Source organism: Tenrec ecaudatus, chromosome 17, assembly GCF_050624435.1.
Source record: "Tenrec ecaudatus isolate mTenEca1 chromosome 17, mTenEca1.hap1, whole genome shotgun sequence".
Classification (NCBI taxonomy): Eukaryota; Metazoa; Chordata; class Mammalia; order Afrosoricida; family Tenrecidae; genus Tenrec; species Tenrec ecaudatus.
In genome coordinates, this window is record NC_134546.1 from 32,160,510 (window position 1) to 32,187,163 (window position 26,654).

General features: G+C 43.1%; 1 protein-coding gene and 1 non-coding gene across 8 annotated transcripts in view; both read right to left on the reverse strand.

Annotated features, from left to right (window-relative positions):
* The window catches only part of SLC8A1 (solute carrier family 8 member A1), a 438,247-nt gene that overhangs the window by 183,528 nt on the left and 228,065 nt on the right, over positions 1–26,654 (reverse strand). The gene's annotated exons all lie outside the window — the stretch shown is intronic.
* Positions 2,570–2,678, reverse strand: LOC142431153 (U6 spliceosomal RNA). The gene has a single exon (XR_012780713.1). It is a non-coding gene; the product is annotated as a U6 spliceosomal RNA (small nuclear RNA).

Consider the following 26,654-nt stretch of genomic DNA (forward strand, 5'->3'; position numbering starts at 1 on the left):
AGATCAAGAGAAAGAGAAATAGAGACCTTTGCATAAAATGCTGTAAAAAAACAGAAAGTGAAGACATTTGAGTTGCTGGACACACTGAGTAAAATAAGTCAGTTGAAAAATGAGAAATACTTTTCATGTAAATGAAATGGCAATAGCAAAGACATTTCATGTAAATGAAATGGCAATAGCAAAGACATAGTAAGCAAGTTTTACTAATAGCTAAAAGAGGAAGGGGGAAAGGACAATATTTAATCAGAGAATAGTTGAATTTATGTTAGCGGTGGTAGAATCTTTTGGAAATGGATAGCAATATGGGGGTACAAATGAGATAGCTAATTAAAGTCGTCGAATTTTAAATGTGGCAGCTACTGCATTGGCAAATATTTTGGTGTGTTTATTTTCACAATAATATTAATAACAAGGAAGTCTATGAAAGATACTAGCCTAATTTATGTGTTCTGCTGTACGCCCCAAACTCTAAACTCACTACAATTCATAGCAGCCCTTTAGGGCAGAGGGGAACTACCCCTTTGGGATTCTGCGTCATTAACTTTTTAAAGAAGTAGACCGTGTTTTTACCCTGGTAGGTTTGAACAGCTGAGTAGCGACTCCATAGGTCCGCACGATCGTCAACAGAATTAAAAGAAAATAAAACAAGGAAAACAAAGGAGACACATCATTGACAGGAAGGTAAGGCTCCCTGTTCCAATTCTAGAAATTACCTAGATTCAAAAGTGATACATGCTGGACCTGATTTGGTTTTCAACATTTTCTGTAACTTTGTTTTGTTTAGTTATTGTTTGTTCACACTAGGATGTATCCCAGAGGTGTTATGACATTGTGTTGTGTGTTTTTATGTGTTTTGTGTTTTACGTGCTTTGGTATACGAAGCCCAGGATTGATCACACTACAGGGACAGCAAGTAGAGAAGGGGTTTCAGAGGGCGGGGGGGGGGGGGGTACAGTGGTGATGGACAGGGGTCTGCAGGGAGCTTGTGAAAGGGAATGAGGCCAAGGAGTCCAGGAAGTAAAAGAATGCTTGGAAACTGATTGTGGTAGCAATTGTACAATTCTGCTTGACATGACTGAACTATGGAACGATATATGTATTAACTCCAAATTAATAATAATTTTTAAATCAATAAAAATAAAAGTGGGAGTCTCTTGATCAAACCCAGGGCTCCACACTGACCCAACTCTCTGGATTGTTATCCACAAAGAGGCAAAAAGTGGTAGACTTCTACAATGGGCATGTGTTCGGAAAAGCTCTCCAGTAACTGACCCTGGCTGCCACTGTCCTTCTGCGGAAGCAACGCCCAATGGTTGCTGGGAGATACGTAACCGCAGATACTCAAAGCATGACACCCTGCATTCCTCCAAAGTTCTTTATACTTTTATGCACTCTCTTTTCCAGCTACCACCAACTGGTTGTTTGTTTTTTAATCATGGGGTTAAAAAGTCAACTGAGATGGATTCACTCTTGGACTCTTATTTTGAATGTGCGAGGGGGAGCGCACTTCCTCCTTGACTCTCTGGTACCCTCATTTGGGCAAACCTCTTTGGAGTACCAGCTAGCCCACTTTAGCTTTCTAACAAGTTACAAATCACTAAAAACACTATTACAACCATCACACGACAGCCATCTGACAGCACATTAACTTCTAGTACCATCTGATAAACTGCATAGAACTTTATCTCTTGGTTTTGATTTCTGACATTTGCAGAGTGAGCTAACTATAAACAAAGAAGATTTGACCATCAGAAGAAATTAAGAAAAGAAGAGAGCACTAAGCCAAGAGATCAATACACAGGGTGCCCTCTTTCAACAAAAAAGGAAATATTTTTCCCCCTAGGACATTTCTATGATGCTAATACACACGAGAGGGATTTTGACCTGCTTATTGCTGTTGTCAGATTATTGATCTATCCCTTCTCTAGTTTTGATCGGCCAGCACCATCATTTAGAGGTGATGCAATATGATAGCCAGGCAAGCAGAAGGTTTGACGGGACCTCTGACTCCAGAGCAGGCTGGGGGTGGATTCACACTACAGACGAAGAGCTGCTGCCACAGACCCCGCTCGGTCACTCTCTGCTGTGTTCGTGTGAGTGTCCATCGAGGGACCTGAGCGATCCCAGAAGATCTCATTTCTGAATGTAACATGGTGTTGACTGGAGTCCTAATAGAGAGAAGCGTCCCCAGAGGAATGATTGCGATCTTTCAAATCAATATGCCCTGGGAAGCCTTTTGTGTGCTGTTTTTGGAAAACACACGGCTGTGCTTTTTGATATGTCTTTTGGTAAATTGTTTGAAGCAGATTGCTGGATCAGGAAATTGACGGCTTGGGTGGTACCAACCGGGAAATGCATATCATGCTCTCATGTATTTCCTGTGGCTATTATTTGGGGAACCTTTTACTATAATTTGGGTGTGAGTTTATAGAGCCAATTACCATAGTTTTACATTGGACACTTTATCGCCCTTTTGGGCCCTGCTATTAGAGCAAGGCCCCGGATGCAGCAGCCTCTTCCCCACTTCCTTCCCGGATTATCTGTTTCCAGTCACCCATCCTTCTTTCCACAGCATGTGGGAAACGGCATGAGTCTGCGTGTCATCCTTGTGCAGGGGCCATGCTCACATGATCTGTGTCATTCCAGATTTAGTATGTGTGCTACCCAAACCTGGTAGCAAGTGGACATACTCCTTCCTCTAGTGGCCTCTGGAAGGAGCCCCCGTGGTGTGCCAGATACACTGCTGAAGCAAAGGCTGGCAGCTTGAACACGCCCCGCCTCTCGATAGGAAAGAAAAGCAGATCTTCCCTCATAAAGGTTACAGCCAAGAAACCCTTCTGGGACAGTGCTACTCTCTGACACGACTGGCTATGAGTCTGAATGGATGGGTCAGCACCCAATAACCACAGCACCATGGTGAGCATTCCGTTTGGGCCGAGAGAACCTCAGTCAGAACTTCATCCACAGCTGACGCAGGGGGAACATCAATCATGGAGGTTGAAAGAGAAATCTCTGCGTATCTGTCCGTCTCCGTTCTCCGTGACTCGCCCATCACTTCCCTCCAGCAGTCTCCTCTCCCTTTAAGGAGATGGCTCTGTTTTCTTTTTTCCTGCCACAAAATGTTTATGCATGAAGCTCCTTCTACAGAAAGAGGATCTTCCTTCCACTGTTCATTTTCCTGTCCATTGTTCCCGTGTCTATTTTAAATCCTGCTGCCTTAGAGAAGATTTGCCTCATCACCCAACTTCCACCAGGGCTTCCTATTCAACTTATTGAACTTTCTCATTTCAATAGCATTTTTTCCAGGCATGCTTATGGTTTATTAGGCCTCTTATTATTATTATTTTGAATAGTCTACCCACAGAGAAGCCTTCTGAGGCAGGCATTAGGTGTTAAATACATACTTGTTTTCTTACAGAATTAAAAATATATTAAATGGATGAATTTGGAGGCTGTGAAGGAAATGGACAGGCCAGATGCCGGATGATAAAGTTGTACTGATGCTTCTGTGTTCCGTTAAAGAAATCTTGATGTAACTTTGGCATTTTAGAGTTGTATATGCAAATCCGTAGACGTGTCAATCACTCATATCCTGGAATCACATTCTTCTCAATAAGATCACAGGTGAAATGCAACCCCTGTTCGCCTCCTTAATCTCAGAGACTTTATCCTATATACCTGGCTTCATAGGACTTTCCAAATACATGAAACATTACTTTGTTTATGCTACGTTAAGGGGAGCAGAAGCAGGCTATAGAGCTGTTGACCCAGCTGCCCTCTGGTTTCCTCAAGTCAATTCAAAAGTCCTTTAGGAACTTTATGACTGTGCTTGTCACAAGGTCAGCAGTTCAAAACCACCAGCCACTCCTCAGAAGAAAGACAAATTTTTCTGTTCCTGCAGAGTTACAGGCTCAGAAACCCACGGAGACAGTTGTACCCTGTCCCGAAGGGTCTCTACAAGCCTGAGTGAACTTGATGGCAGTGAGTTTGGCTTGCATTCCACCCCTCGTGACGCAGCAGTGAAGTGTTTGGCTGCTGGTCAACCTGCCAGTGGTTTGACCCTACCAGCTGCTTCGCGAGAGAATGATCAGTAGTGGCTCCCATAACCTGTCGGCCTGGAAACCCTAAGGAGCAAGTTACGCTCTCTCCTATTGGGTCGCTGAGCTTTAGGTACCTTTCTGCTTCAACATCATCCATTGTGAGGTCTGCACATGGAATGAGTCTTGCAGACTTAAGGAGTAGAAAATGACAAATAGGAAGATTCTGTCATCATTGAGAACATTAAAGCTCACTACACACTTACTGTTAATTGGGTCAGTTGTATACCAGAATATCAGATGTTATTTCTGAATTGAAATTGATTAGTATGGAGTACCAGGCATTTCCGATCATCTCGTGGTGTTTTATGTGGCGAGCTTAGTAAGTTTGATATGGAAAGCGGTAGTGTGAATACACTCCATGGAAAACTGTTGGAATTTTAAATAAAACACTGAACGGTTAAGGGGAACCAGGAAGAATGTGTTGTTCAATCAGCAAATATTAGCATCAAATAACTTTATGGTCAAAGTTAGCCAGAAGATTTTATCTGGTTTAGTTTTAGGTTATGGGGAAAAGTTTATCCAATTTAATTAAAATGATAATTAATGATCTGATTTATGTGCACAATATCAAGCCCACTGCTGGACTATCATGTATCAGAACTGAGTATAAAATACAGATTCTTCCCCTACCAAATGTCTCCATTTCACAATGACACCACTGTCACCATCATTCTCTTTAAAGAAAAAGGTCCATAACATTTTCTCCCTCCCTTTATTAATTTAGAAATTAAATAAATACAGGTGGCCTGATGCTGTGGCGTGGGCAACGCATTTCTCCAGCAAATTAGGAGGGTCAGAAAGAACTGGGTCCAACTGCCATGCTGAGACATGTCCCATAATGATCTTCCTCGAGTGTCTTAGACATTCTGGACCTCAGCGTTATCATCTGTAAAATGAGGACAAGAGCTCTCTGTGCACTGTCATTTTTGAGAATTAAATGAGAACAGTACATAGGCCTGAACTGAGTCCATGTTCAATCCTGAAATCAGTCCCCGGGCAGCACAGCCATGCTAACCCTGGACTGCTCGCCAGCATGTTGGCGATCTGCACACGCCCAGCAGAGCCTCTTAACAGAGGTGTGAATCGTCTGTTTCCAAAGGTGCCCGATGGTAAAAACCCTAGTGGGCAGCGCCCGGTCTCTGTATCCGAGAGTCCAAACCGGCTCCCCAATGGTGGCTTCGGTTGTTCTTAGAGTGTGAACTACGCACGGCAGCTACCAATGACTCTACTTGATATCATAACTGGGCAATGTGCAGCACCAGTATACCAACGCTATGCCAGCATGTTGTCTAATTCAGAAGTTTAAAAAAAAAGGTGAAACTGGAGAAGGTTTCCTTCAAACCTCTGCTTACAAACAAGATATAACTGTTGGTTTGTTTGGATAGATCCTTCTAGATGTATTCCAGTCATTTTCTGTACGTTCTTATCGTACCATCTGATTAGCACTGTACCTTTAGTGCTTCAAGTTATTTATAGTGCCATAAGCCATACATGATTGCACATATTTGTTGTTATGAAATTGTCTTTTTTTACTTAAAAATATGCCCTGGATAATTTTTATTAATACATTTATTTAGGTCTACTGTGTTTTTCTAAATGCTTGTCTGAATTCAGACCTAGCTCAGCCACCTCATAGTTGTGGCCATCCCACAAGTTATCGGGCCTCATATTTAACGTGAGGATGATAACTGGATAAGTCTCCTGGGTCAGTTATGATGAGGACCTGAGTCACTATGCAGAACCATTTCTGGCTGATGAAAAATAGTCAACATATGTCAGAAAAAAGTCATATTGATGGGCAGTTAAACTGCTTCCTACTTAAAATAAAAGAATTAAGACACGTTAACACCAATGAGACTTTGTAAGATTAACTCCTAGAAAGCAGTAACATTTTTATTCTAACTAGAAAGTGTCTGTGCATATTACATGTTGCTAAATACTGCCAAGTTGGCCCCCAAAATGGCTCTTCTAACTTGCTCTCCTCCCATCTGTGAGCAAGAGTTTCCCCACACACCTCTCAACAGGATCATTTGCCTTATCAGTCTTTATTTTTTCATGTCAAGATAGATGAAAAAAAAGTCCTTATAGTAACTTGATTGCCCTGGTTATAAGTGAGATGAGAATTGTTTTTATGGCTACAGAAGTCTATGTTTGGAATATCATATAATTTATATTTTGAAAGGGCATGATTTTTCACTATGGAAAGAAAATACTATAGAACATAAACAATGTTCAATATGTTCTAAAAGCAACAGTAGGTAGGCATCATTGGGGAATAAAAATGATTTAAGACTGGGTCTCTGTTTTCTAGGAACTTATAGTATATCAACTGAGCAGGCTTGGAACCAACTTAGAATAGTCTAAAAACATTTGTGCTATAAACTATATAAGAAAAATGTGCCTTTACCATATGTATTCAATCTGTATTCCGAGCAAACAGTGTGCATGTGTGACGGTACAATAAATAATCTGACGAGATGAAGGATATCGCAACAACAGGACTGGAGAAAGGCTCATTAACAACCTACAATATGCAGATGACAGTCTTGCTTGGTGACCAAGAAGAGGACTTGAAACACTTGCTAATGAAGATCAAAGAATACAGCCTTCAGCCTGAATTACAATTTGGTTGCAAGAAAAACAAAAATCCTCACATCTGGACCAATAAACAACACCATGATAAATGGAGAAAAGATTGAAATTGTCAAGGATTTCATTTTTTGTGACTTAGCATATGCACAACAAAAATTACGGACAGTCATAAATTCATAAAAGTAAACCCGTGAGGCAAATATTTCATTTAAAGGAATATACTGAATATAAAACTAAGTTTATTGATTTTGTGTATATCTTGTAGAGCAACTCTAAAGGAATTCATGTATGTTTCACTCAAGCATTATAACCATGAATAAAGATGTGAGAAAATTATTCTTTGGGTCAGTTAATTGATTTGGTGTTGTATTATGAAGGTCAGCTATGTTCTGAGTGACAAAAATAACATTTTTAGGCAGATTTTGATCTCAGGAAGGAAATGTACAAGAAATACACGTGAATCATAAAGTATTGAACTTTGCCAAATATAAAATATAGTGATACTGTGATCATCAACTCAACTCATGTCACTGCCCTTGAGTCAGTGTTGAGTTATGGTGATCCTGCAGGACAGAGTAAAACTCTATCTGTGGGTTGCTGAAACTATTACATTTTTATGGGAATAGAAAGCTTCATCTTCCTGTTGTGGAGTGGACAGTGGACTTGAACTGCTGACTTTGTGGTTAACAACCCACAGTGTAACCACTCTGCCACCAGAACTCCAGCCATGTGATCACGGGATTATGAGAATGTGATCCATCGGATTAATGATTATTAATCATATGATGACCAACACACATAGTGCTCAGTCACCACCCATTGGTCAGTAGTGGCTTGCAAGTTGCTATGACGCTGAACAGGTTTCAGTGACGTTCTAGACTAAGCGAGATGAGAAAGACCACCTTGGCAATTGGCGTCTGAAAATCAAGGAAGGAATCCCTCACAGATCACAATGCTCCAATCCACCACTGAATACAGCGAGGTTGCAGAACTGAATAACACTTCCTTCCATTGTGCATGGAGTCCCCATGGGCCAGAGGCAGGTAGCAACGAACAACATGCAAGGCACTGCACTCTCAGATCGCTCACAAACAGTGGGCATATTGAATTCATCGCATCTAGAGAATATTGTGGAATTCCCCACTCCGTGTCTTCCCTACTCCATGCCTTTACTCTTGTGAGGAGAGATGGCGGGAAGACGAGACGGGGAGCTAGAGGAGACAGGGAGACTGTCAGGGAAGAGCAGCAGCAGTCCAAGGCCCCACAGTCACAGGGACAATCACCCTTTTTCATTAGTATGCTGTGGTCACATAACCTCCATGTTTACCCCATTTAGCATAGGAATCAGGAACAGGCCTCAACCCACTCGCCTTAATGCATTTAGTCAGATCAGATTTGCAATGTACATTAGTACTCCCTTGGTAGCAACTGAAGAACATTAAGAGGGAGTCTAGGAAAAAAAATGTGCTAGAGAGTGCTTCAGGTACTTTCTTCTTAATTAGGGGGACCCAAGGGCAGAGAATGACTACATCTCAACATTTCTAGGAACGACATTTCCTTGTTCTGGGCAACATGAAATTTGCAGATCCCGCAGCTCAACTCTCAGGCACTTACATTGATTTTAATAAGAGAAAAGAAGATAGGACTGGTCACGCAATAACCGTTAAGTGATTTATTTTTCATATGACATCGGGGCTCATTTAGGGGACCCATTAAAGTTCTAGTGAGCATAAGAATGTTGCTACTTTCTATGAAGTTAAATATATTTTCCTATTTTCCCATAGCGACTACTATATAAATGGGGAAAAAATGGTTCTGGTTTCTCCTGGTTTCCAGTAGACGTTTGGTGCTGTAACTGATTCTACATTGCATGTGTCTGCATGCGTTTGTATGTTAATGACGGGAAACACTAGGAACGCCTAATATGTACTTAAAAGGTCCATCGTTCCTTCTGAAAGTATTTTGAAGCAAAACACTAAATGCAAAGTACTGGATGTTATCGAATGTACAACATTCAGCTGTTACTTGAAGACAAGCAGAAACAAAACAAAAAAGAATTTATAAAGTATCTCAAGGGTTCATGAGGAAGTGCGGGGAGGGAGGGGAAAAATGAGGAGCTGATGCCAGGGGCTTAAGCGGAGAGCAAATGTTTTGAGAATGATGACGGCAATGAATGTACAAATGTGCTTTACACAACTGATGTATGTATGGATTGTGATGAGTTGTATGAGCCCCTAATAAAACGATTAAAAAAATGTTTGCCTCCTTATAGACTGCTAGATATATCTTGTTTAAAAAGAAACAAAGAGTTGCAGAGGGAATCGATCAGCATGGAAAAGTCAAGATTTTCACTTTCTCATCTTTAATAAACCCACCTTTTAGACAACATTCACAGTATAATTTTTCTAAATTCTATTTCTGATCATTTTTCATTTCAGCTGATCAAATAATGCAAAATTAGAAAGAAATCCCCATGCGGAACTGAATTTCAAATTCCATGGACTCCAGACTGTCTGTCCTGGGGTGCTGTATAAACTTCTAAAACTAGTGCCCTGAAATAATCCTCAAAACTTAATCATTGATGACTCCCTGAGGTCTTTTGGTGACCAAACAATATTTTAACTTAACGGGTGGAAAAATGTCTGCCTTGAACATTATGCTTTTGAAGAACTCTCTATATGGAATTAAAATGATAATTGACAGTGGCAACACAAAGGATTAGACACAAACCACCAGGGACAGTTTATGTTAATCGGGTTGGAACAACTCAGAAAAACAGCAAGACAATAGTTGCTCAACTTGAAAAATGTTTCCATTCATTCTTAGATGTAGCTGTGCACGCAGAAATGTTGAGTTGCTGTATATTCTGCTGAGTATACATTTAACTACAAAAACAAAATTAAAAATCAAAACTTTGCTATGAATCCTCAATATAAGTTTCCCTAAGCCATGTCAGTTGATTGGGTTTGTTCCAAGCTGGATAGCTCCCTGCAGTATTTATTCCTATTCAGGTTCAACACTTTACCTGTTCTCCAGACTGTGGGAATTGTTTATTAATGTTAAAACTGCCAGGTGATGTATTTTCTCTATCTCCTCTCTTTATGAAGTTCATGAATGACCCCGTACTTTCACACAGCTAGTGGACAAAGTCATTGGATGACTCAGTCAAGGACCAAGTTCTATGTCCCTCTTTAAGAGTCTCCTCTGGTTTCCCAGTGTCTCCGTAAGGGAAACATCAAAGAGCACACAGTGGTTTTGTCGGTGTTTGTGGTTTTCTGTTAGCTGATATTAAGTTGGTCCAGATTCATGGAGTCCCATGCACAATGGAAAAGAATGCTCTCCAGCCTGGCATCAACCCCATGATGGTTTTCAGACTGTGGGGACAGACAGATATTTCACTGGCTGAATTTTGGAAGTAAATCGTCAGTCTTTGTCACTAGTGCATGTGATCTGGATGTTCAACAGAAACCTATTGACTGTCACCACAACACACAACTTTCCCCCTTCAGAACAGAGGCAGGCCAGGAATCACACCTGAGCACTCCCGTGTGAAGGGAGGATTCTACCAGGTCTACAGTCACGTGGCGGTAATGGAAGTCTTTCTCAAATGTTTGTGGTATTCGTGGTCTTCTCCTTGTCCAAAGACCAAGTGCCTCGCAGTCAAAGCGAGTTCCCTGAGGGCAGACATGTGCAGTTTTAGACCCAAGACCTGCAAGTCATATGAATACATGGCCCCTATTAGTTGGCAGGAAGAGCCCCGATTCTTAAAGAAGTTATTTTGCTGCACTAGCGACACCTTTCTCTAGATCAGTAGTTCTCAACCTGTGGGTCGTGACCCCTTTGGGGGGTCAAAAGACCCTTTTACAGGGGTCACCCGATTCATCACAGTAGCAAAATGACCGTGATGAAGTAGCAAAGAAAATAATGCTATGGTTGGAGGGGTCACCACAGCATGAGGAACTGAGTGAAAGGGTGGCGGTGTGAGGAAGGTTGAGAACCCCTGACCTAGATGCTTCATCCCAGAGACATGGCCTGGCCTCTAAGAATCAGCTCTACAACTCAAAACACAGCTGAACACTCAGAAAGAATAGCCTCTGGGTCTCAAAGTCTTGTCTTCAAACAAGCAGCCATCTGAGCGAGGCGCCAACTAAGCCCACGTGGAAGAAGGCTGTCATCCTCAGTGATCCAAGGAGTGTAAATAATAAAGTCCAAATCCAAAGAAGGGAATAGTACCAGGGCTTAAATTCTGAACCCTCAGCTTGCAGATGGCTATGGATGACAGGGGAGACCCCCAATCCATTTGCAAGGTCCCCACTGAATCCCCTGTCTGCTAGCGGGTAGGGAACATCACAGAGATGATTGTGGTGGATGAAATTAGGTTAACATGTCATCTCTTGTCCTTTGATTTCCTTTTCACCCAATGGAAAGTTGTCCCAATTTTTAAGATCTTCTGCTTTGTGGTTGAGGTGTTCCTCTGTTGCATTTTGTCATTGTCGTTGTTGGTGTTTTGCATGATTTTCTCAGATGAAATCCAGGCTAGGTAAATCTCTAGAGGCAGCAGGGGCATGGCCAGGGAGGTTGGGTCCAGGGAGAGTGGGGAACCAAGGACATGAGCATGAGAAAGAGGAAAATGTTCTGCAAGTGAATCTGGTGATGCTTACACAACTCTTCTCCAAAGGATGGAATGGTCGGATCGCATAGTGTGTGAATGCTATGCCACAAATGATTTAAAAGGGGGCCTGGACACCTCTGAGCGCTGCGATTCGCAGTTAGAAAGATCTAGGACGACTCTCTGCCTTTTAATAGAGTAGGATGGTGACCCATTGTCCTCACTCCATGTAGTTTTCTGGGTTAAAAAATAATCAAATATACATTTCATGTATGTCAATATCCCAGGAGACAAAAACCACTGGTGCAAAGCACACAGTTACACCAACCTGAGGACCGAATCTTCTTACTGCCAGCCATTCATAATCTTGGAAAAATAACGCAGACTGGCTTTGCATCCATCTACTTAGCATTATAAATAGAAACTCAGAAATCATACCAGGGAGGATCTTAGGTGGACAGTTTCAGAGAACGAGTGAGCCTTTAATGACTCATTTTCTACGAGTCTGTCCAAGAGAGGGAGGAGTTATGTAAATATGCCAAAATGATCATTCTGGGTAAAAGCGAGAGAAAGATGTGCGCTTTCAGTTTGAGCTTCAACCGGGCTGGGAGAATTTTGAAATACATATTCTCAAAATCCCCTGTGTCTCTCTGCTTCCTGAGGCTAATTAGTGTGCAAGAGATAGAAATGGGGCACACACATCAAATACAAATTGGCTACTTTGTCCAGCAAATTGCTTCCACCCTCCCTCCTACTGGGAATCACACTGACTTCCGGGCTATTTTCTTTCCATAAATGGATTTAGTCACCGAGCTGGAGAACTGAGTATGCTGTGTTTCAACAGCTTTAATTAAATGGGGTTTATGAGTAAAATCTTTTTGTTTTGAGATGAAAAGATAGATTTAGTAGGGGATTTGGGAGGAGGGGAGAGGCAATGAGGCAAAGGGGGAATGGGTAGATGTGCTAATTTTGGAGAAGGACAAAAAACACCAACACCCACACGGACAACATTCACCAACATTTTGATATCTGCCAAACTGGGGGATTAGTTTAATTTTTCCAGATGAGTATCTGAGGAATCCAACTCCTTATTCTATTGGGAAAGATATTAAAAGGCTCCAGTTTCAATATTTCACCCCATGTCTGCTGGCTTGTAAAGTACAAATAACCCTGAAGTACTACAGATGGTGCGTTTTGACGTGGGAAAGCCGATGGAAACCCGCAACAACGTACCTGAATTTTAGATACGGTTTCATTGGCATCATTGTTGGCGGTGAAATTAAAAAGAGAATCCTGTACTTAGATTTTAGAGGCGTTTCAGAGGAGCCGGCACATCAATGCACAACCGGTATTGCAATTCTTCCCCAGAAACACTGCTCGCCTCGCGCCCCGTTCCCAGCTACACAGCTTAGGTAAGGGAAGTCACAATGACCTCGGTTCCATTGCAGGGAGAGAGAGATGTAGGCAACTAAACGTGTCAACATCCCAAAAAAACACTCCTGCCTCTCAAACGAGTGATCTCTCCAGGCCACCTCTCCGGAAGCAACCTGGATTTGGGCTGGCCTTCAGTGCACACCCACCTCTCAGAGAAGCAGGGTCACAGGAGGCGATGCTGTAGCTAGCCAGCTAATGCTTCTTTGGCCCTGTGTCACAAACAATTTGTTTCTGCATCTTCTGCCATCAGGATCTTGGGAGAGATGTCCACCCTCATTATCCATGAATGCATTTGATTGCCTAAGTGATTTGCCTGCTTTCTACCGAGCGGGGGTAAACTGATTAAAGACACTTTCAGCCACAAGATTGCACTGTCAGCTGTCACCCCAGTCTCCTTGCCTCTTCTTTCTCACCTTGTTTTCTAGTTGAGAGCCAGCATCAACTCATTCCCTTGCTTGGACTGTATGCCTCGATGCAAACAGCCCTGGCGCATGTGTGGACCTGCCCGTTCTGTCCAGAGACTGGTTGTGACATGAAGAAGGAAAGGGCCTGAAGAAGAGACGGACTCAGGGCTCACTCTAAAGGACAGGGTGCTGCGAGGTGAGGTGGAAACATTTGGACATTTGGAGGGAGAGGATTCTGAGCATTTGAGAATGGGGCATCTCCCCTAACCCCCCCCCCCACTCCTCACTTTAATTATACCACTGTATTATGCACCTCATGAGACCAGGTGGCATAGTGGACTAGGTGTTGGCCTACTAACCACAAGGTCCAGGGTTCCAATCCATCAGCTGCCCCAAATAAGAAAGATGAGACAGTCTGCCCCTAGAAATAATTGCAGTCTTAGCTATCCTGGAGGTGGGGATATTTGCGTTCTGTTACTATGAGCCGGAGTTGGCTTGTGGTACTGGGTTAGGCTGTACCTATCATGCTGTTTCAGCTCTCTGGCAGCTGCCATGCTGCGGTGGATTGTGTGCTGTTGTAATGCTGGAAGCTCCACCATTGGCATTTCAAATACCTGTAGGGCCACCCACAGCGAAAAGGTTTCTGCAGTTTCCACATTGTGAAAAAGTAGGAAGAAAGACCTGGCTATCTATTTCTGAAAATTAATCAATGAAAAATATATGAGTCACAGGAGACTCTTGTCCAGTATAGGGCGGCCAGGAAGGTGAGTTTCCTTGGTTACCAGCCACTCCAAATAATGCAAAGGCCGCGTCAACAGACTCAAGCATGCTGCTGGAAGATAGTGCAGACTGGACAATGTTTCCTTCTGCTGTGCTGATGTCAGCAGTATCGTCTACAAAACCTCGACCTGCCTCTGCCCCGACGGCCTCCAGAGCAGGAAATTCAGTAGCGAAAACGAAGCCTTAGGACTGCCTGAGCTTTAGAACATACACTGAGCTCATAAGGAAAATAATTTGTGTGACTTGCCAAGAAGTCAAGTCCTCTACATACTAATCAATGTAGGGCAACGGTCACAATGCAGTGACAGTCTCCAGCAGAATTCTCAGGCGAGCAGCCCCAGAGCCTCCTGACCCCTGCAGAGATGTCCATCACATGTTCATCCATGGGGCAAGGACTTGGGCATATAGCCCCTTTACTTCCCAAGGGAAAAGCCATGGTATGTATAACACCAACTGTACGCTCTGTAACAAAGGCAGAAAATCAGAGGGTCTCAGTTCTAAGTCCCCCATGAGAGAGTTCTCTAATAAACTCCAGGACACACGTAACTTCCCCAAGCATAATGCCATTCAGTGTGCTACAAACTCTATGTCATGTTGTCCTCATAGAAAATGTATGAAGTCGTTACCTGGTGTGAATATGAGAAAACAGGCTTAGAGCTATCACACCACTAACATAGGCGAAACTAGGGTTCACATCTAGCATTCAATGATTCCAGAGAAACATGCTCCACAGCCTTTGAAAGTTGGATATTGGAAAGGTTGAAACGTCCTATAAGGAGACAAGATCCATTTCCAGTGACCTACCCCACCCACAACGGAAATCCACCATAGCCAGCTTTTCTTCCCGTTTCTCAGAAAGGAGTTGAAACAAGTCCTGCATAGATGACAAGCATTCTTCCGAATGGTCCTGTGCTCCTCGGAAGCCAGGGTTTCCCTGCAGGTCAAGCCTCCATACCAAGATCTAAGCTGGAGCCCCTGTGCCTTGGATTTTGCTGCAGCCTAGAGATCGGATTCAGAAGCTGGAAACCAGAAGCCCAGCTCTTCTGACCCTTGAATGGAAATGGAGCAGAGGAACAAGTGACGGCCCTCTAAAAGCCAAATGATCAGAGGGCATGAAACCCAGAACGGCCTACACCAGGCTGCAGCCTTCTGAGACATTAAGCCATAGGGCGAAGGGGACACTCTTTAATCCCCTGCCAAGAAAAAGTATGTTTTGCTGATGACCATAAAGCAGTGGTTCTCAACCTGTGGGTCATGACCCCTTTCGGGGTCGAACGACTCTTTCACAGGGGTTGCCTAAGGCCATCAGAAAACACCTATTTCCGATAGTCTTAGGAACCCAAACAGTGCTCCTCTATCCGTCTCCAGGTGGGTCCACCCACATGCAGATACACCCACCTACGAGTACCTGGCATGAAGACTTTTACCCATGCTACACCATGCTTCAAGACAAAATTTAATTTATTTGTAATTAGAAATAAATATTTCACAATATATAACTACATAGTTTTTGTGATTCATCACTATGTTTTAATTATGTTCAATTTATAACAATAAAAATACATCCTGCATTATGAAGTAGCAAAGTAAATAATTTTATGGTTGTTGGTCACCACAACATGAGGAACTGTATGAAAGGGTCGCAGCATTAGGAAGCTTGAGAACCACTGCCCTAAAGAATTGCTTGGATAAGTACCTAACCAACGTAGGTCAGATAGGTAGGATGGGTTTAGGAGTGTATTTCTTATAGTGGTTGGTTAAGGTAGCCATAACTCTTGAATCCTAACTTAGCTCAGACTTTGGGGAAATTCCATATTCGATCATCTTTTTATAAGATTGAGAATTTTCCATGATGAAGAGGGATAGGAGAATGTGGTGGGACCTGACGATTTTAGGGGGTCAGAGAGAGGAAGACGATCATACAGGGTCATTTGAAGGAGACCTTTGGCAACAATCTCAGCTCATGGCATTCTACCTGCAAGGATGTGCTAAGTCCATTGTATGCATTACCTCATTCAAGATTTAGAACAAGAGGTGCTATAAAACCCCATAGAGACAAAGACACTGAACACTGGTTCCCAAAGCTCCAGGTGTGACTCCCCTGAATCAAACGTAGGAGCTGTAGGTGACCCTGTACTTCAAAGACTCCCTCTCTGCAACTATGAAATCCTCAAGTTGGACCACCGGATCCGAACATTTTCTTCTAGCCTTGTAAGCCCAGAAGGTTCTAGACATCTAAAAACCTTCCATTTTTGCAGGCTGTAGCAAAACGAATTGATTCTGTCAGCTGTGACTATATTCTGCCAGAATCTCCTTTATCCTGGTCAAGTGGCTCTTTCCAGAAGTATCCTTCCCAACTGACCCGACCACCCACTGTTTGCACTCAGCACTGACTTCACACCTCTCCCAGTTTATCTTCTGTTGTTTTCTCCCCGAGAGTGGGAAAAGGTCTTTCCCCCAAATGAGATCTGTTTTCTTCCAGGACAATCATCTGCAAAAGATGTGAGTCCGAGCCCACATTCAGTGTCTTCGAGTGTTATCATCACTGATTACAGGTCTCACAAAGGCAGCAGTGGGTTGGGAGGCAAGGAAGGAAGAATGCTTGTCCAAGTGCCCATTGATATCCCCACTTCCATAGAGCTGAGTTCCACTCGCAAACCAACCCAAACGTGCTGCGGGTCGAGTCAATTCTGACTCACAGTGACTTTGCCAGAGTTTCTAAGACCGATCCAGTCAGTCTCTTCTTTTCCTTGACCTTGTGCTTGGCAGCCTACTTATACCACTGTACCAGCAGCCCCCTTGCCCATTGGCATACTAGGGCATGAAATGGGCTGCATGGCAGAGCGTAGTGAGTTCCGGCAAGCAAGGCCCATGATGACAATAAAATGTGCCACTGATTCCACTTTGCCATTCTGGGGCCTTCTCAAAGTTGAGGGGACACAGCTGTCTGGTCCCCTAGGTTCCTGCATGTTTTGAAGGTATTGAAGGAAGAGAAAACTGCATGGCAGTGAGTTGACTGGCTAGGCCTGCTCACAATCGGAACTGAAGTTTTGCATACAATCCAGAAGTATAACTTGCTATCAAAACATGCTCAGAGGAGCCACTGGCGATTTCCAAGAAGATTAAGCAACCTCGTTGTAATACAAGGAGACTTGGGACTCCTCAGCTCCCACTATTGTTCTATGGGGGGTTCTCAGACAAGTCTAAGGGACACACGTGTTACCGCGAACTTGGGGAAGAGAATGGAAGGCTGCTTTCTTTACTAAGGAGGCTGGGACATCATCTGATCACAATCTGGGCAGCTGACAGCTCTCCTCATCTTCCCAAGTAAGTTAAACGACCCCGCTTGGATTGTGACAGGAGCCCCCATCTGTCGGCTGCCATTTACCAAGACCACTTGGTTAAGCCAACATCCCCTTAAGAAAGGACTCCACTGGGTTTTGAATGATCATATAAAATACATGAAGCACAATAATAGGGCCTCTAATTCCACCCATAAACCTTAGTAATGCCACCACATTCAAACACAATTGTGGCATTTTAACCACAGGCAAACATGACCAGAACTACACTCTCAGAGATTTTCTTCCATCTAGTTATAGCTGCCTTTTTTCTCTGATTTTTCATCTACTTGATACCAGAAGGAAATGGGGGCATATTGGAATAGCAATTCTCTAGATCCAGATTCCAGACACATCAGCCAGCTACAGACAGAACTCAAATCCAAAGCATTCCTGGAATCCTGGTGTTAGCTACCACACTGTCAAGTCCTGGAAGAGTTGGGAGCTATTGTAGCAGCAGTCTGAGTAACTTGATTCTTCCAATGAGCCCAAGGGGCACAGACAATGGAATGAACAGCCCAAGTCAGTCTGGGTTGTTGCTTTTCACCCCCGCACTCTCAGATCCTGGGCCTCATCTGGGCTTGGCAGGTGGCCTGTGCTTTCCTCCTGCTTGGCAGCTTGGCCGTTGTCCTCTTCAACATCAAGTGCCCAGCATCTTGCCCACCCTGTTCCTTGACCCAGCCATTGCCATTGCCACTTAGTCTGCAATAGTTACTCATTGATCACCTCTTGCTGTTCTAAGCTTCTGTGTCAGCTGTGGTCAGTCCTCAATTCCTTCACAACAGGATCAGACCTTTGTGTTCCATTGGGTCCCCTTGGCTAATATTTCAGAAGGAGATTGACAACGCCTTCTTCCTAGTCCATCTCAGTCTGGAAGCTCCACTGAAACCTGGTAAGCATCACAGAATATTCACTTTGCTACTGAATAATGTCTTCGCCCATAAGGAGTAGTGGTTGGGAATTGGCTGCCACATGGAAGGCAAGAATTCTACTACTGAAACACCACCATTGCCTCCTCTCCATCACCTCTACTGCCTCTCGGTCCATCCACACTCCCTTGTTTAACCTGAGTTCCCCAGCATGGCTCTGAAGTCCCCATTCCTCAGTCATGTCTATGCTTAAGTAGACACTGTGATGACCAGAGATGCATATTGGTCGAACTTGTTAGCTCACTGTTACCAGGGGAGCCTAGATCCCTTTGCCTTGAATGTTCTTAACTTCACCCTTGAACCGAAAATATTTTGGTGAATGTTTTCAACTTCCCCATACTTATGATTTTTTTCCCCCAGAGGATTCTGTAAAAATGAAGGTTCTGATTCAGCAGGTCTGCAATGGGGCTTGAGTGTCTATGTTTTTAGCAACTGCTAAGTGACATGGTTACTACTGGTTCATAAGCCACTTATCCTACCTATCTTTGTATGCCTCCAATTCCAAACATGACCATTGTCACCGTTTAAGGCACCACTTCTTTACAGGACCTACTGGAGCTACAGAGATGGCGATCACACCGTCCCTGCCCTCAGTCAAGGGCAGATTGCTCAATCTCAGAGTCATTGCCATTTGGAAGTGGGTGATTCTCTGTTGTGTAAACTGTCCTGTGTACTCTACCTTTTGGGAACTCTGGTTACCCTTTGGGTTGCTAACTGCAAGGTTAACAGTTTGAACCCAACAGCCACTCAATAAAAGAAAGTTGAGATTTCTGCTCTCCTAAAGATTTACAGCCTCAGAAATGCACAGGGGCAGGTTAGCCCTGTCCTCTGGGGTCCCTGTCAATCAAAATGGACCACATGGCAGAGAGACCTGAGGGCAGTGGTTCTCAACTTGTGGGTCATAACCCCTTTGAGGGGGTCCAACGACCCTTTCACAGGTGCGCCGATTCATAAGAGTAGCAAAATTAGTTATGAAGTAGCAATAAAAGTAATTTTTTGGCTGGGGAGTCACCACACATGAGGAATTGTATTAAAGGGTGAAGAACCACTGCTCTGATTTAATAAGACCTCCTTACTCATAAAAAAAAAATCTCCAGACATGATAGACATCTCTTGGGAATAAAGTCACTCCTAGTTGAGAAACAGTGGTCTAAGGGAAGAGCCAGATATAATAATTAATAATTAAAACCATGGACAGCCCAAGTTATAGATGCTGTCTGTTCAGGAAGTGGGGTTGTTCGCGCTTTCAGAGCATGAGGTGAGCACATAATAAATGCTCAAGAAAAGTTTGCTATCCTTATGAATGAACTGCTGGCGACCTCTCACTTTTCCTGGCAATCATAACAATGTACGTCTCAGGCCACATCTAATGGGAAAAGATGCTAGCACATCTTTTACAAAGGTAAGATCAACTAAATTTCTGATACAAGGAGTTTCTATAGACCTATTTATCTGATAAGTTACCAAGGGAAAAAGCTTAATTTTCAGAATAATTCACCAGGAGATTGGCTATGGATACAAATATTAAAATCTTACAATAACAGGGTTCTTAAAAAACTAAAATGATGCCCTGGAAGGTGTGTACATATTGTTCTGTAAATGAATGGAAGCAAACATGGTGGTGCATCTTGTTGCTTGGCCTGCCTTCCTGCATGCTCATAAGCAGCTGTGTCTTATTCCCAATAGGCTTGATGAGGTTGAATGCAGTTTTGAATGCAATTCCCGGGCACCATCTAGCCTGGAATGCGCAGGCTCCTACAAAGATGCATCTGCTAGCTGACCCTGCAAACATCAGATGGCACGCAGGCCAGTGGATCGGCTTATGGAACACCGAGGACTCACACAGCCCATGGGATAGAGGTGAAGACCGGAGCTACAGACTTGTGGTTCTGTCAGATTGAAGGACAAAGAAAGGCAATTATCTTAGCTTTTGAATTCTGTTCCAGGTTGAATTTTGCACACACCCAAAATCACAAAACATGTTTTGCATTTCTGCTCCCTATAATTTTAGATGTCAGCCTATTTGGAAATAAAGTTGCCACTGATACCTTCATGAGGTCATTAGAGGGTACAATGTATAGGGGACAGAATATGTCCTCAACATAATCCCTTCTGAGATATGAAAAGGGGAGGTCAGGTATAGAAGCAGGGGGAAAGACAGTTGTTCTCTGAGGTTGATGAAGTCTGAGGGACTCTAAGCAGGGCCGAGTTCTAAAAGCTACAATAGGGAAAGGAGTTCCACTTCGAACCACACTCAGATGGCACACACGACCCTGCTGAACAAGGACAAAGTACATTTCCGATTTGTTTGTTTTGTCAATCCATTCACTAATGGTCTTTATGGTGTAGCCGCATAAGCTTACCAAGACAAACGTTAATGCTGAAGAGTTTTGATTATTTAATTTGGAGGTAGGAATAGAAACAGGTAAGAGGTTGAGGCAGAACCAACGGTGCCTGACGGCCCGAAGTCACTTAAGGACAAACAAAAGGGAGAGGAATGCTGACGGGCTGCCCGGCAATGGAATATTTCAGTGCAAACCTTTAGACATGTACTTGGTAGATGCTATTATTCCTTAACCTTATGTAAACAGCAACCAAAAATAGGTCTATGGGGAACGTTCTTGGAAATAGACGCCATTCAAACAGGGATGCCCACAGCTGCCAAAGGAATGTGTGACACTTGGTTCTGTTGCCAAAGTCAGTAAGCCTTTCCCCAAATAATGGCAAACTTTTTCTTTCAGAATACAGTCTTAATTAAGCCCCAATGTCAACTTATGCACAGTAAGGGAGATCTCCAAGGTCAAGGCCAAACTCCATGGCTGGCTGTCTCTGTGGAGCAACAACTTTGTTCAGATTTTCCTATCGGAAAAATGGGAAGTTGCTGCTCCTACCTCATCAGCCATAAAAAAAGAAATAAGTCAAAATGACACTTCCAACCTGTTGCCATTGAGTCATAGACTGGATGGAGGCTGGGATGAGTCAGTCTTCGAAGGCAGAGCATTTCTATGTTTACTGTAATAAGGGCTTGCTCATCGATTGCCCATAAACTGATCATGGTTCATAACATGAAAAACAACTTTAAACCAAAGCAAGCAAGTACATAAAAAAGTGTACGAATAGTCCTCGAGTTGGGTTCAGTATTCGACACTGATCAGGGAGGGCAGAATCTGGTGAGGTCTCCTGCTTCAGCTCACCAAGGTCTCTGATTTCTAGAGGAGCTTAGCTACTAGCACACTTGGCTCACAGGAAGCAAGCAAGTCTACGAATGGCACCGTAGGGCTGCCGTCCTTTGTTCTGTATAGTCTGTACCTCCCGTTGGCATGGAATAGCAGCAATGGTTCTGAACCGTCCAGAAGGGAAGCACGGTATTTGCAGAGCATGTCTTAGCTGCCACTGGGGAGTTAGCTTCTATTTAAGAAGCGGTAGCATTAGTTTGCCATAAAGCAGTATTTATGGCAGAATCACAGAATACACAGATATAGCACGTGATGGAAATTAACCAGACATTCTGCGGTTCCAGTAAACCCGGGCCACTTTGGTAGACAGCGAAGGAGAGTTAAGATGCTTGGCCACCGGAGGTTTACTGCTAAGTGATGCCCTGAGTCTCCTAGGCACCGGGGCTTCTGGGAATTGACAGCAGCACACTGTCCTAGGCTGGATTCAGTAAGCAAAAGGAATTTCTCTGTTATAAAAAGTCATAACAAACAAGAGCAAACCTCTAAAGAGGTGTTAGACTCACAATTATTTCCGTTACCAGTCCTATGGGGAGAAAAGTCAGATAGACACCAAGGAGATCAGACACCTGGCTGATTAGCTCCACTGGGAATACTGGATAGGGCAGAGCTTTGTCATCCCACCTCTTTGAAGACACATCATCCCCGGAGGCTTTCAAAAATAGGACACTGTCCCACCAGCAAAGGGTGGCAGAAGATGTCTGCTCAGGGTGAGGCGATAGGGAAGGTCTCCTATCAAAACATTTGAGACACTGAGCTCTATGGAAGGTGCTGCTAACCATAAGGTCCTATTTTCAAGCCCCCCATCCGCTTCCTCAGAGAAAGATGAGGCTGTCTGGTCCCATAACGATGTACAGTCTCAGAAACTCAACAGAGCAGTGGTTCTCAACCTTCCTTATGTCGTGCCCCTTTCACACAGCTCCTCATGTGGTGGGGACCCCCCCAGCCATAACATTATTTTCATTGCTACTTCATCACTGTCATTTTGCTACTGCTATGAATCCGGTGATCCTGTGAAAGGGTTGCCCCTGCCCCACCCCCCGAACAATTCACGACCCACAGGTTGAGAACCGCTGCTACAGAGGCTAACTAGTAAGTGAAGCCTCATTCGCTGGCATTCCCTGAAGCAATATGCCAAGGTGCTAATTGCTTCAGGGCACACCACATATTTTTCCTGACCTTCTCAGTCAAGACAGACGCTAATATTTTGAAGATGAACTCCATTTCAACAAGGAGATGAAGGTCAAAAATGTGTGCTGCAGCCCCCAGCTTATGCTCTCCATACCCCGCTCCCGGGAGGCTCCTCCCAGGGGGTGAGAGAACTTCAGCCTTGGGAAGGCACACAAGCGAAAGAGCACCTATGTTTCGGACTGTTTCCGCAAGGCCCCATGCATCTCATTCAAATGTGTAAGCAGTTCATATTGTACAAATAAATGGTTACCTGCCTGAATATGTTACTTCACTAAGAGATATCTTTTCTATTATGATAGAAAGGCCATAAAGCTCATCCTTCTAAAGTACAAGTCAGTGGGTTTCAGTATATTCACAAGGTTATACAACGAGTATCACTAGCTAATTCTAGAATATGGTGCCCCTGCGGCATGGTGGGTCATACTTCTGGCTGCTTATAGAAAGGTCAGCAATTTAAAACCATAAAAGAGAAGAATGAAACAGAATACAATAAAAGAGAAAGGTGGGGCTTTCTACTCCCTTAGAGAGTTAGTTTCAGAAACAAGCAGGGCAGTTTTATTCTGTCCCATGGGATTGCGATGAGTGGGAATTGAGTCAATGGGTGTGAGTTTGGTTTTTTGAGAAGATTTTCATCATGTCACCCACCCCACCTCAAGAGGGAAAAAAAAGTCCTCTGGCCATGAACAGTTATTCCTTATTTCTATACCCCTCTCCACTCTCTGGTAAGTATTAGCCTTCTTTATAGTTCTATGGATTTGGGACACTTCATGTTATCCTTGACATTTCATGTCTGTGGTCATTAAGTCAGGCTTCTTTCACTTAATGCAATGTTTTCAAGTTTATCCATCTTTTAGCACAGGTTGGTACTAACACAGATGTTTTAAGCAACCACTGGGCAAAGTAAGGACACAGTTGTTAAGCGCAACTACAAAGTAATAGTTCCACCTTCAATTCTTCCCACAGGGCTAATGAAGAAAGGACTGACAAGTTCCCATAAAACCCCTGGGCCAAGTTCTACTCTAGCAGCTAAGGGGGAGGTTCTCAACCTGTGGGTCGCGACCCCTTTGGGGTTGAACAACCCTTTCACAGGTGTTGCCCGATTTATAACAGTAGCAAAATGACAGTGATGAAGTACAACGAAGATAATTTTATGGTTGGGAGTCACCACCACACGAGGAACTGTATTAAAGGGTTGCGGCATTAGGAAGGCTGAGAACCACTGATTTCAAGTCAGGAAGAGCCCAAACTGACAACACACACTATACGCAAAACCAGCGAGGTAAGCAGCTTGTCTTTTCTTCTAGTTACAACTGCTGGAGACCCAACCTACACTCACGATCACCAAATTCACTGCCATCAAGTCAATGCTGATGCATTGTAACCTTCCCCCACCCAAACCCTCCCCCTCCCCCTCCCCCCTGAGGGTTTTCAAGACTGTAATTGTGTGTGGGTTTAGAAAGCCCAATCTTTCTCCTGTGTTACTGCTGATGGTTTCAAACTACCAACCTTGTAGATCTCAGCCCAAATCATCACCACTACAATACCAAAGCATCTCACCAGAACATCTTTAGATTGTAGATTAAGGTGGACCAGACCACAAAGAGTAAGAAAAGAGAGTATTCAATGAGGAGGGTACCTAGAGGGCATATTGAAGTTTGGAGTATTGGACGAGAGGCCACATCAAAAGGAGAGGGCACTGAATGAGACAATGTCGGGGGTCAGGGAGGCTGACTCAGCAGAAGGAGGGATCTGGAATGTTTGGGCTCCAGCAGCCTTGAGGGCAATGGCCCAGAGAACTCTGTCAGAGAATCAGAGAGTTTATCCAAGAGGAATTCTTAGGACTATCTTCTCTAACTCTCCAGTGTTGAACACGAACAGTCTTGAGTCCCGAGAGAGGCTTCTCCAAGCAAAGAGACCTTAGCAATTCTCACTAGTGTTCTTCCTCTCAAAAGGAAGCCTTCCACAACAGCTCACTCCCCCAGCCCCAGGAGATGAATGTGGTCATATTTTAGTGCCAAATCCAGCTTAGGAGTCTTTTACTTACATACCCTCAGCTATCCATGCGCTAGCTGAAAGTCTTAGATAGTTCTACATTAGCTGAAAAGAAGAGCAAAGCTTAGCATCTTCTTAAGTTAACTTTCATTGGTTAATTGCCTAAACAATTGGGATTTCTTCACATTTTAAAATAATTTAATAGTAGCAATTTATAGGTTTACAAACTATGAGTGTGATTTAGATATGAATGTGGTCCGCAAAAGTTCAGATTATGGGAAAGGCCAAATTCTGATGCCTCAAATATGTACATACACATTATGTAATGACAAAAATATGTGTTCAATAGCTTTGCAAAGTTAACGATCCCACAGGCTTGACTTCAAAAATATTTTATTACTTACAACTCAAAACTATAGCTTTTTAATCAAGAATTCTTCAAGAGTTATGCTATTGAGGAAATATTAGGCCTGTCAGGAAAATAAGAAGGAAATGAAAATTAAACAAGCCTCAATGGCTTTGATATGGTTTAAATTTACTCATGCAGTCATATAATGAGATAGTTGAAGCGATGAAGATGCTGCTATTGGTGGATACTTAATGACATGTTGTTAGAAATAAAACCTATAAAGTGTTTAACTTGTATATTCAAATAATATAACTAATGCAAATATATACTAACACAAGGAGGCTTCATAAAGTTTGTGAAAAAATAGAATTGAAAGATAGGGAGATTTTCCATGAATTTTTGAAGACTCGTTGTGCTGAGGCATACAAAGAAAATGTCTACAAGGATATTCTTTAGTGTAGTGAACGTGAATCTTATACTTAAGCAGGATTATAAGGTTTAGTTTTTGTTTTGTTCTTTTGTGCCCTTATCTCTGTCTTCTAATTTTACTACAATGAACATAGATTAGTTGTGTAATTGAAAATGTTTACAATAGACTTTGTTTTGCAAGACGATTGTTTTGCAAGACGATTGTTTGCAAGACTACTTCATCATTGTCTGCTCTTACAACATACGAGCTTTTCAAAAGTATGAGAAAAATAAAACCAAGTTTTCCTTGCCATCATCAGAAACGCAGATCACATTCCATTTGTCTATTTTAAATATAATACGCAAGGAAGCTTGTAAGGAATCAACGACCTATGGTCTTGACTGACTATTCCCACAATGCCACCCCCACCCGCACCCCCACCCCCACCTTCCTTGCTCTCAAGCCCTTGTATCTCAAAGAGGTACGGCTATTTTATACTCCTTTTGATTTGTAATCAGCATCTCTCGTTACTAAGTACAAAAGTCATGGTTTGGCGTTTGTCCTCAAGCTTTAGGCAGCCTTCGTTTTGAAACTTGCGGACTCTCTGACTCATCTCTGAACTGGTGCGCAGCCAATAGGAGCACCCCCTCACAGAGTGCATTTGATGAGTGTCTTTTCCGACTTCAGGGAGTCCCCGGGAAGGGCAAGCAGTTTAGGACTAGACTACTAACAGAACAGTTGGCAGTTCACTCCTAAACACATCCCCAGAGTAAGACTCTGAGGTCTTCTTCATGATGGGTCTAGCCTGGAAAACCCTCCTGAGAATTTTACACACTTGTGGTGTTGCCTGCAGTGAGAGTGGACGCAACAGCAACTCATAATAACCACATCGCATAGGAAAGTCCTATAAAGAGGAGACTTTGAAGCACCCTATTTACTTATTCATGAATTTTAAATTACACAAACCAATCATGTTTACTTTCCAAGGCACCACACTACTAGTTTGATAGCCACTGTTTGCATCCTGGATTAAACTCATGGTACCCCTTGGAGTTGAGCAATGCGATTCTTGTGACAGTGGCCCAGGAAACACTTTCTTTCACATTGAACCTAATCTGTTTTTGTGCTCATAAATCATAAAATATAATTATGAATACATGTATTATGTATAAATGGACACACACTCACTTGATACCCCCTTAAATTTTATAGGTATATTTAACACTGGATTTCTAATCTTGATCCAAGAGACCACTTACATGATTAAATACAAGAGAAGATAGATCATGGA